This window comes from Pan troglodytes, chromosome 23 (genome assembly GCF_028858775.2).
Source record: "Pan troglodytes isolate AG18354 chromosome 23, NHGRI_mPanTro3-v2.0_pri, whole genome shotgun sequence".
NCBI classification, from domain to species: Eukaryota; Metazoa; Chordata; class Mammalia; order Primates; family Hominidae; genus Pan; species Pan troglodytes.
In genome coordinates, this window is record NC_086016.1 from 22745376 (window position 1) to 22756340 (window position 10965).

The following is a 10965-nucleotide window of genomic DNA, read 5'->3' on the forward strand; positions in this document are numbered from 1 at the left end:
CCATCTCCACTAAAAATACAAAAAATTAGCCAGGCATGGTGGCAGGTGCCTGTAATCCCAGCTACTCAGGAGCTGAGGCAGGAGAATTGCTTGAACCCGGGAGGTGGAGGTTGCAGTGAGGCAAGATTGCACCACTGCACTCCAGCCTGGGCAACAAGAGTGAAACTCCGTCACACACACACACACAAAAGAAAAAAAAGGTCTCTGCTGGAACACAGACTAGTTAGAGAAAGGAAAAATAAACAAATGATAATATGTGTATTAATAAAAGAACTAGCAACACCCACTGCTTAGTTGTGATAATAAAAACTGGACATTAAGATAGGCAGAAAAACAGAACAGCCTTGATATGGTTAACCCTTTGACACTGGCAAACACTGTGACCAGTGCTGCCCACACTGGAAGCTCCTGCATCCCTCTTCCTCACGTTTCCTTCAGCATTAAGGAGCAACAAGGGAGACAGCCGGTTCATAGTTCCTTACGCATGGAGCCAAAGGACCTTCAATGTACAAGGTCTGAGCAAGGACCCGCAGCCACATGTGCTTCCTGCTTCAGCAGTGCCCCGTGGGTCTCAGAGCTACCCAGAGGCCTATCCTTCCGAGAGGTTTCTCCTCTCTCCCAACTGATGTCATATGTCTCATCTTCCTTGTCATTCAGATCATCAACCACAAACGTCCTTGCCTTATATTTTCATATCCCTTTTCACCAGTTACAGGGTTAGTTAACTTATGACATTCTTAACATCTGCATTAGATCTTTTTAAAGTTTCACCCTCAACCACCTATTATTTAGAAGTGAACACAGAAATTTAGTTTCCTCGTGCTATCTGTTGACCCCTAAAATACGCTGGGAGTTTTGGGATTTTTTTTAAAGTCAAATGCATGGCATAAAGCAAAATTACACTACTAAAGAACTGAGTCAGGCCAGACGCTGGCAACGTGAAGACAGTTTCTCCTTACCCACTAGGTTCGTCTTTGCACTGTAACTCCCAAAGTATTGCTTCTCGGTGCTGGGTGTGTGGCATTCATATTCCCCGGCATCCCAGGCCCGAAGATCTGTGATGTGCAATAGGGTTGGGTTCCCCTGGACTCTTTCTATGAAGATCTTCCCTCCGCGGACGCGCTGGGTGTAGATGGCATAGGGGAAGGAAGAGTCCATGGTGCTGACGATCTGCACCTCTCGCTCTGGCGACGAAGGCAGGTAAATGGACCACTGGAAATTCTGCTCAGAAGGTCCCTGGTAGCCACTCACATTGCACCAGATAGTGATGTGGGAGCCCTCCGTGCGGTACAAGGGTCCTTCCTGAACGGTGACCTGCTGCTGTGCTGACACCACACTTACGAGGGAGAGAAACACACGCAATATGCTCACTTACTTCTCAGACCAAAATGCAAAGTAGGCAGCAATCTCCAAAGGGTTTGTTATTTGTGTGACATGATAATAATATAAACAGCTTACTGGCCCTTTCAAAGGCACTCTGTGATTTATAAGTATTAATTAAAACACTCTGTGGTAAAGCACTGTCCCTAATTTGCATATATGGGAATTTGATCATGCCAAGATGTGCTTTTGTTACTTATTCAGCAGCTGACCCTTGGGAATTTCATTTAGCCCCTCTGTTTGTCATGTATATGGCAGTTTTATATCTATTTATTAATGCTGTGTATAAAGTTTTTAATAAAATAAGCAGGAAAAGTTGAATCCTTGGCACAAATTCAGTTGAAAACAAATAAAAGCAACCATCTAGGAATCTGGCTGAAATTAAATGCTTCTTCCTTGGTCCGAGTGCTGGTGGGAGGGAGTCCTGGGAGCACCTTTTTACTGGTGCTGCACCCTTCATTTTCCCATGTAGCTGCTCCCCAACACCACCCCAAGGAGCATTCCTTAGTTTCTCTTCCCTCCATAAATGGAGGCAGAGCTGAGCTCCTACAGGCTGCTATCATTTTAAGCTGAGCACACCCAAATACAAATGTGAAGGGCTGAAACAGATCCCTGATGCCCAGATTCCCACAAACTGACAAAGGGGGGAACTAACAGTGCCCAGCTAAACCTGTGACAAGGACAGTCAGGCTACCCTTGAGTTTCCCACTCAAGACTCCCCCGCTGACCTCCTGCCTTCTGGCTCAGATACTGTTCTCCAAGGTCACTTCTGCCTGCCTTCTCCATGTTCTTCTTAAAGTGGCATGGTGAGTTTAATTTCTCATTTCGTGCCAACTCAACATTGATTGTGCCTGAGCCACTCAGAAGGTGGGAGGGGGCACACCCCTGCCTCTTCATTTCGGCAGTGGTCACGTACTGCAGGTTGTGAAAAGCGCAGGTGAGTTATAGGCGCAGCTTTGCCACCAATTAGAGCTGGTTGTGTCATCTCAGACAACTTGCTTTTCTTCTCCAGACCTTGATCTTCTCATCTATCACATGATTTCTAAGAAGGCTTTAGAGAGGACTAGCATGGGTTCCGATGCTGGCTTTGTCACTTATTAACTGTGATCTTGGATAAGCTGCTTAACCTCTCTAAGCCTCAGTTTTCTCATCGGTAAGATGGGGATAATAATGCCTGTCTCATAGGGTTATTGAGAAGATTTAGTAACATCTGTAAAGACCCTAGCACAGAGCCTAGCCCACAATCAGTCCTCAATAAAGAGCTGCTGGCTAAGACATATTTCTGCTGGAACATTCTGTGGCTCTGGATCCATAGAGGACAGGATTTGGCCAATGACTGCTTAAGGACATTTCAATGGCCCCTTGACAATGACACCATCACTGGGCTGCCCACCTCATCCCACAGCTGCAGCCCATTCTTGTGATAGCTTCCCTTTTCCCCCACAAATGGGAATGACGGCTGCCCTGGCTATGCCTATCTGAAGTGGATCCAGCTGGTGAACAGCCGGGACAGCTCAAATACTAGTGGAGTGCAGCCCTCTGCCCAGCCCAGCAGGTGACTGTGACTCAGTGTAAGCTAATCTAATCTGCAAGATGACAGACCTCAAAACGGCCCATACAATGAAATGCCCATGGCTTGCAAAACTTTAATTCATGCAGAACCTTTCCTCACAAACAAAATCTTACACAGCACCCCATCTTGGCTTCAGCAGAACCAGGAAAAATAAAAAATTGGCAGGGGAAGGAAATAAACAGAACAAGTGGTATCTGAATTTATTTGATATATTCTGGTTGATGGCATTAATTATGATATTTAAAGTCACCATGAGGACAACTCATTAGTAATATCAGTATGTTAAAATATGGTGCATAACATTTTTAATATATGTACAGTCATGCACTGAATAACATTTCAGTCAATGAGGAAACACATGTGCAACAGTGATCCTGTAAGATTATAATGGAGCATATATAGAGATCTAATATATGGCACTTAATGTTGGCATGGCAGATCAAGTAGGGGAAATGACTGATATTTAGTAACAGTGCTGGGACATTTGATTTTCCATAATAAAATATATAAATGAAAATATATATCCCATCTAGGTTTGTTGAAATACACCCTATGATGTTCACACAAGAATGAAATTGCCTAATGATGCATTTCTTAAAACATGGCCCCATCATTAAGTGACCCATGACTGTATACACACACACATATGGTGACATTTGAATCAAATGATTGCAGTATTCCTGAAACACAGAACAGTTTGCAAACAATTTACCTACATTCATAACATTAGGCATCCTTAGAATTGCAGTGTTCTATGACAGAGCAACCACAACCAACCCCCATCCATCTCCTGCAAAGAAGGCTGGAGGCAGGTCAGGGTACACCAGCATCTTCAAGGACTGCTTCTCAATCCTGGACCTACACTGGAATCACCTGGGGAGCTTTAAAAAAAATAACAGTGCCTGGACCCCACCTGACATAACTGGTCTTAGGATTAATTAGGGTTTTTTTTGAAGCTCCACAGATGATTCAAATCAGGTGTAGCAAAGCACTGTTACTTTAAAGTGTCTCTACCTACATGGTGCCAGCCAAGTGCTCAAATGAAATATCTTAAGGCTCTCACTGGCTTTAAGTTTCTCTCTTTGGTAGAGACCCAATCACTGGTTCAAGGAAGTTTCATTCTCCTCCAGTCTTCCCCAGTGCAAAAGAAAACAGCTGAGACCCATCAGATACTGGCTTTTGTGATGCAATAATGAGTTTAACCAGAATGCATCCGATTTACAGACCTTACAAAGGCACTCGGCCAGCGGATCATGCACGTCCTCCCCACCCAAAGGTAAACAGTGTTAAGTGGCCTGGATGAGCCAGGACAGCAGGGTCAAATCAACTTGTCTAGGCTGGAAGCAGGTTATAAACAATCCGGACAAATAAATAACTACTGGATTGCACTTTAACCACACACATTCAGCTGCACCTGTTTATTAAGTACCTCCTTAATTTCCCTCTGCCCCACAAAGGGCTTCTGACCCCTGAAAATAATGCTTCTCAACATAAAAATAATTGTTTTCTTCTTGGCAGTTTAATTCCCCTTCCACACATCCCACCCCCTCCATTTCCCTATAATGGTAATACCCTGCTGTGCAGAGCTCTGCTGCCTCCAAAGAGACACAGGCGCCCAACCCTGACCAGGGCACCCTCTGACCCACAGCCCCTCTATCTTCCCCTCTCAGCCTACAATAGAAAGTTCCTCCCAGGCAAGGATCATTTTTTTAAAATAACTTTTTTAACTTTAGACATTCTGTACTCTTTGGATTACTCTGCAATAAGCAAATATGACTTCTGTAACATAAAAAGAAAGATCAAAATGTTATATATAACTGCATGAAAAGAACTAGAAAGAAAATACTAGGTGACAGGTGGCAAGTGATTTTTATTTTTTCTTAATATTTTACTCCTTCCCCCAGTCCTCTGCAACGAGTATGTACCAGTTTTATAACTAGAAAAAAATTTTAGCCAAAAAGAAAAATAATGCATGTTTGCTATATAAAATTCACTACTGTAGTATTTATATATATATACATATTTGGTCTTTGTCCCCAGTTCCTGGCACTGAGCTCCTAAACCCCTTGGAACTTCCTAAGCAATGGGAGTACCTTTTGTTATTTATAAGAAGCCCCTTTTGGCCATCCCAGAGTTTATGCTAATGAGGTGACTGAAGGTGAGCACGGAGGCAGTTTCAAGGAAGGAGCTGGCCACGCTTAGAGTTGTGGAGTTTTCAGCCCCGCCCTTAGACCTCCAAGGACAAGAGGGGGGCCGCAGATTGATCCAATCAGCATTGGTCAGTGATTTGATCAGTCATACCCACGTAATGAAATCCCATATGAAAACCCTAAATAACGGAGTTAGGAGAGCTTCTGGGTGCTGGAAGCGGCGTGCACCAGGAGAGGGCATGGGCAGTCAGCACTACTCCCCTCTCAGACCTTGCCCTATGCACTAAATAGGACTGACCTATGTGACCAATAGGAAATGCACAAACGGTGGAATGTGACTTCCAGGGCTAGGTCATAAAAAGACAAGCATGATGTTATGAGGACATCAAAGCAGCCATATGGGGAGGACCGCATGAGGCCTCCTGCCAACAGCTAGCACTAACTTGCTAGCATGTGACTGGAAGTAGATTCTCCAGCCTCAGTCAACTCAGTCAAGCCTTCAGATAATGTCAACCCCAGGCATCTTTTTGTTGTTGTTGAGACAGGGTCTCACTCTGTCACCCAGGCTGGAGTGCAGTGGTGCAATCATAGCTCACTGCAGCCTTGACCTCCGAGGCTCAAGTGATCCTCCCACATCAGCCTCCTGAGTATCTGGGACCACCAGCACACACCACCAGGCCTGGCTAACTTTTTTATTTCTTATAGAGACGGGATGATATGGTTGGGGTCTGTGTACCCACCTAAATCTCACGTTCAATTATAATCCCCAATGTTAGAGGTGGGGCCTGGTGGGAGGTGACTGGATCACAGGAATGGATCTTTCATGAATGATTTAGCATCACCCTTTTGGTGCTGTGCTCGTTAAGAGTTCTCACAGTATCTAATTGTTTAAAAGTGTGTGGCACCTCCCCCCTCTCTCTCTTGCTCCTGCTTTGGCCATGTAAGGCGTGCCTGCTTCCCCTTCACCTTCCACCATGATTGAAAGTTTCCTGTGGTTGGCCCAGAAGCCGAGCAGATGCCAGCATTATGCTCCCTGAACAGCCTGTGGAACTGTGAGACAATTAAACCTCTTTTCTTTATAAATTCTCCAGTCTCATGTATTTATAGCAATGTGAGAACTGACTAATACATAGGGTCTCACTGTGTTGCCCAGGCTGGTCTCAAACTCCTGGGCTCAAGTAATCCTCCTGGCTTCGCTTCCCAGAGTGTAGAGATTACAGGCATGAGCCACTGAACCTGCCCCTTTCGCCCCAACAACATCTTGATTGCAACCTCCTGGGAGACTCCGAGTCAGAAGTATCCAGTTAAGATGTTACTGACTTTCTGAACCACAGAAACTGTGAGATAATAAACATCTATTGTTCCTTTAAGCCTTAAGTTTGGGGCTTTTTTTTTTACACCAATATATAACTAATGTAGACACCTGCAGTCCCTAAGATTGAATGCAAAATTGTGTTACATACACATGAGTGTGTTCTTCTGGGAAAAGAGTCTATAAACTTCAAAAGATTCTCAAAGGAATCCAAGACCCAAAAAGATTAAGAAACATTGCATCAGACAATAAATTGTCAATGAGCAAGGTCCTGTCCTTTTAGACTGGGTTTTGAAATCACCCATCCCACAAATACATGATACCACTTAACTAGTTTTTCAAGATATTTCTTGTTCAAAGATGCTCCCACTTTTTCTTTGTGCTCAAGTCCTAGATAAACCTGGCTAGGGGCAGGAGGTATGATTCAGGAGTTAGTGAGCCAGGAGGGGTCACTGTGCCTGGGAAAGCCAGCTTCTCATGCAATTTTTGGAATATGCCTTGGCTCAGAAACCTACCTCTCTAGGCACAGGATCCAACTTATATGTTCAAGATGCGTGACTGAGCATGTGAAAGTGTCAGAGGGATCGACCTCACCATTTTACATCTACTTTTCCAGTTGTGGCCCCTACAATCATCAAAGCTCATTGGGCACCGTGCTCCTCCAAATTCTGCATGCGACTCAGCCACACTAGTACCTTTCTTCATCTATAAGATGAAAGTAATACAATGCACCATGTAGCAAACTCACAGGAGACCCTAGAGATCAAATAACACTGTGAAAGCCACCAAATGAATATTTTAAAATTTTATCTCATTTCTGCCAAGGTGAGATATCAATCTAAAAACAGGATAAATCTTTGTAAGTACAAGAACATTAAAAAGAACATTAAGTTTGGGTTAAAAATGCAAAACTGCATATGCAGGAAAATTACGTTTAAAAAAAAAAAAAAATCCTACACCTACAAAAACAACCAAACAAAACATTGATGATACTGGGCTGAATCACTGAATGGTGAGAATATGAGTGATTTTCTCCTCTCCTATTTTTCTCAATACCTTTTCTCTATTATCTCCTTTTTTAAATAAGCAAGTATATATTGTTCTAAACTGAAGATAAATGATCATGAGTAGCACGTTCCCAGGCACTGTCCTAGTTGCTCTGCATACATCATCTCATTTAATCCTCACAACAGTGAATGGGGTCGATTTCATTACAGCCGCATTTACCAGACAAGGAAATGGTTTTCAAGGTTAAGTAACCTTCTCATGACACAGAATGTGACTAAGAGTTTTCTTATTCCATGGCTCACACTAAATGTGCTCTGTGAATATCAGTGAGAAGTAATAAAGCACTGACTGGATCTTCTTGCCCACCTGGTCCTAAAAGAAATGATGGGGAATCTATGCAGTCCCAAGTTAAAAATGGGAACTGAACTGAGCTGCCACAGCATGCTGAATAGGCGGAGTCCAGGCCAACTAAGTGCTTCATGGAACTTAAAGGCTCCAGAGGGAAAGCAATCGGGAAGGCACTTCCACAGGCACATCGGTGACAACTTCTGGGGATTCTTACCTGTCAGCCTTCGGCCAAGGAAGGACAGGAAGTGGCATGGGCTAAAAGATCCTTTGTTTGACCTCTTTCCAGATCAGGTGACAGGAAAACACAACACTTGAACCTTTCCAATAAGGACAGCCAGCACTTACTGAGCCCCAGCCAGGTAACTGACACTGTTCCAAGTACTCTGCTTGTATAACCAGCTTTAACCTTGCAACAGCCCTCTGAGGTAAATACTCCTAGTGACCTCACTTTACGGATGCAGAACCTGAGGCAAGAAGTTAGGGAGTAAATGAAGCTGGCTAAAGACACTTGCACTGGCCAGGCACAGTGGCTCATGCCTGTAATCCCAGCACTTTGGGAGGCCAAGGCAGATGGATCACTTGAGGTTAGGGGTTCGAGACCAGCCTGGCCAACATGGTGAATCCCCAGCTCTACTAAAAATACAAAAATTAGCCGGGTGTGATGGCACAAGCCTGTAATCCCAGCACTTTGGGAGGCCAAGGCAGATGGATCACTTGAGGTTAGGGGTTCGAGAACAGCCTGGCCAACATGGTGAATCCCCAGCTCTACTAAAAATACAAAAATTAGCCGGGTGTGATGGCACACGCCTGTAATCCCAGCTACTCAGGAGGCTGAGGCAGGAGAATTGCTTGAACCTGGGAGATGGAGGTTGCAGCAAGCCGAGATCGCACCACTGCACTCCAGCCCACTCGGTCAATGTCACTGCCATCAAGGGACAGTCTAACCAAGGTCCAGATGGCACAAGTGGAGCCATAAAACTAGGACAGCTTGAGGTTCAGCTTCCCAAGTCCACAGGTGCAAGGACCTTATCTGGATCCATACTTTCATCAAAAATGTCCCTTGAGGCCAGGCACAGTGGCTCATGCCTATAATCCCAGCACTTTGGGAGGGCGAGGCAGGTGGATCACCTGAGGTCAGGAGTTCGAGACCAGCCTGGCCAATACGGTGAAACCCTGTCCCTACTGAAAATACAAAAATTTAGCCCAGCATGGTGATGTGCGCCTGTAATCCCAGCTACTCCGGAGGCTGAGGCAGGAGAATCGCTTGAACCCAGCAGGTGGAGGTTGCAGTGAGCCGAGATCATGTCATTGCACTGTGGGCTGGGCAACAGAGCAAGACTCTATCTAAAAAAAAAAAAAAAAAAAGGTCCCTTGAGGATTCCTCGAGCCTGGGAGGCCGAGGCTGCCATGAACAATGATTGTGCCACTGCACTCCAGCCTGGGTGACAGAGCGAGATCTTGTCTCAAAAAAAAAAAAAAAAAAAAAGGCTCTTGAAACAGCCATCAACTCCCATGTGATAAATGCACTGCCACAATCCAGCAGCAAACCTAAAGTTCGGAGTGAATTCCCAAGTCTTCGCCTTCACTGACTTCCCACAGCATGGGCAGTAGCTGTGAGACCTTGGGCTGGTTACTTAACCTCTCTGCACCTCAGTTTCCTCATCTGTAAAGTGGTATAATCGTCACAGTGTTATGGAAGGATTTAATGAGTTGCTACATTTAAAACTTAATTCCTGGCACACAATAAGTGCTCAATAAATGTTTAGCCACTAGTTGCAGTAGTAGCAATAGTAGTGATATTAACTCTAGCTGTGGAACTAATTTCTCCCACACACCGTGGCAGGTTGTATTCTCCAGACACAGCAGTAACAATATCTCCTTCCCACACGCTCTTTTGCAATGTGACCATGCCACACACTCCCATCAAGAGGTGGAGTTTAGAATAATTCCCTCCTCTGTGGATCTGGGCAGGAAGTCACTGTGTGACTTCCAATCCTAGGTCATGAAAAGTGATGTAGCTTCCATTTCACTCAGGGTGCCCTGAACCACCACATGAGAAAGCCAACGGTCCTGAGGCCATGCTGTGAGGGGGCCCAAGGCACATGGAGAGGCCCTGGGCAGGTGCTCCAGTCCAGAGCTGGCTCCAGCCAGGTCCCCCTGCCACCATGTGAGTGAATGAGCCAATCACCACCCAGCTCCACCTGCCACCCTGTGAGTGAACAAGCCTCCCCTGTGAGCTGCCCCAGCCTTGGAACTTCCAGCCATGCCTGCCGTGCCTGTAAATCCTCGACCCACAGATTCTGTGAGCATAACAAAATTGTTGTTCTAAGCCACTGAGGTTGGGAAACATTTGTTACATAGAAAGGTAACAAGAACATATGCTATGGCTTCAATCAACATCTTTTTCAGTACCTATTATGATGGACACTAGGACAGAAACTGTGAGGGAGAGATTAATAAGACATAGTTGACAAGTTGTCCTAAGCTGACGATCCTAAAATAAATACACACAACTAATCATTTTAATGGTATACGATAGCAGTGAGGTGCAAAGTGCAAGGTTAAGCCCTTTCAGAAAGTGAAAGCATTCAAAAAGCCTTCAAAAAAGTAGTGACATCTGAATTGGGTCCCAAAGCGCAAGGGAAATATATACCGCATGAAAACACCGCAGTGCATTCCAGGATTAGCAAGAAGTTTGCGGAGGTTGTTTTGTCACATGACTGGAGGGCACATCAGTGCCAGGCGGAAAAGGGCACCGAAAGGCACATTAATAAAGTCAAACACCTCCTCTGGGACAGGGGAAGTTGAGAAAGAGCCTAACAGGGGTAAGGAAGAAGACGGATCAGATTTACACTTTCGAATTATCACTCTGGTGGCAGGTGGAGGACAGAGCAGAGGGCAGGACTGGAAGCAGACAGACCAAATTCACAGTCAAATGCGACTAGATGAGGGCCTGGCCTGGTTTTAAATCCAAGGACAAAAATATCATTCATTCACTCTTTCATTCTTTCTCTTATCTGAATCCCCAGTGGTACCTAAGATAGAGCTGCTCTAAAGATGATGATTAATGAATGTGAAATTATTGATACTACTTCTAAGAAGATGTAACTGCCAGCTACAGAACCAGCCAAAAGGACTGCAAACCCAGTAATTCATTTCATCCCAACCTGACTGATCTCTCTGATGTCTGCACT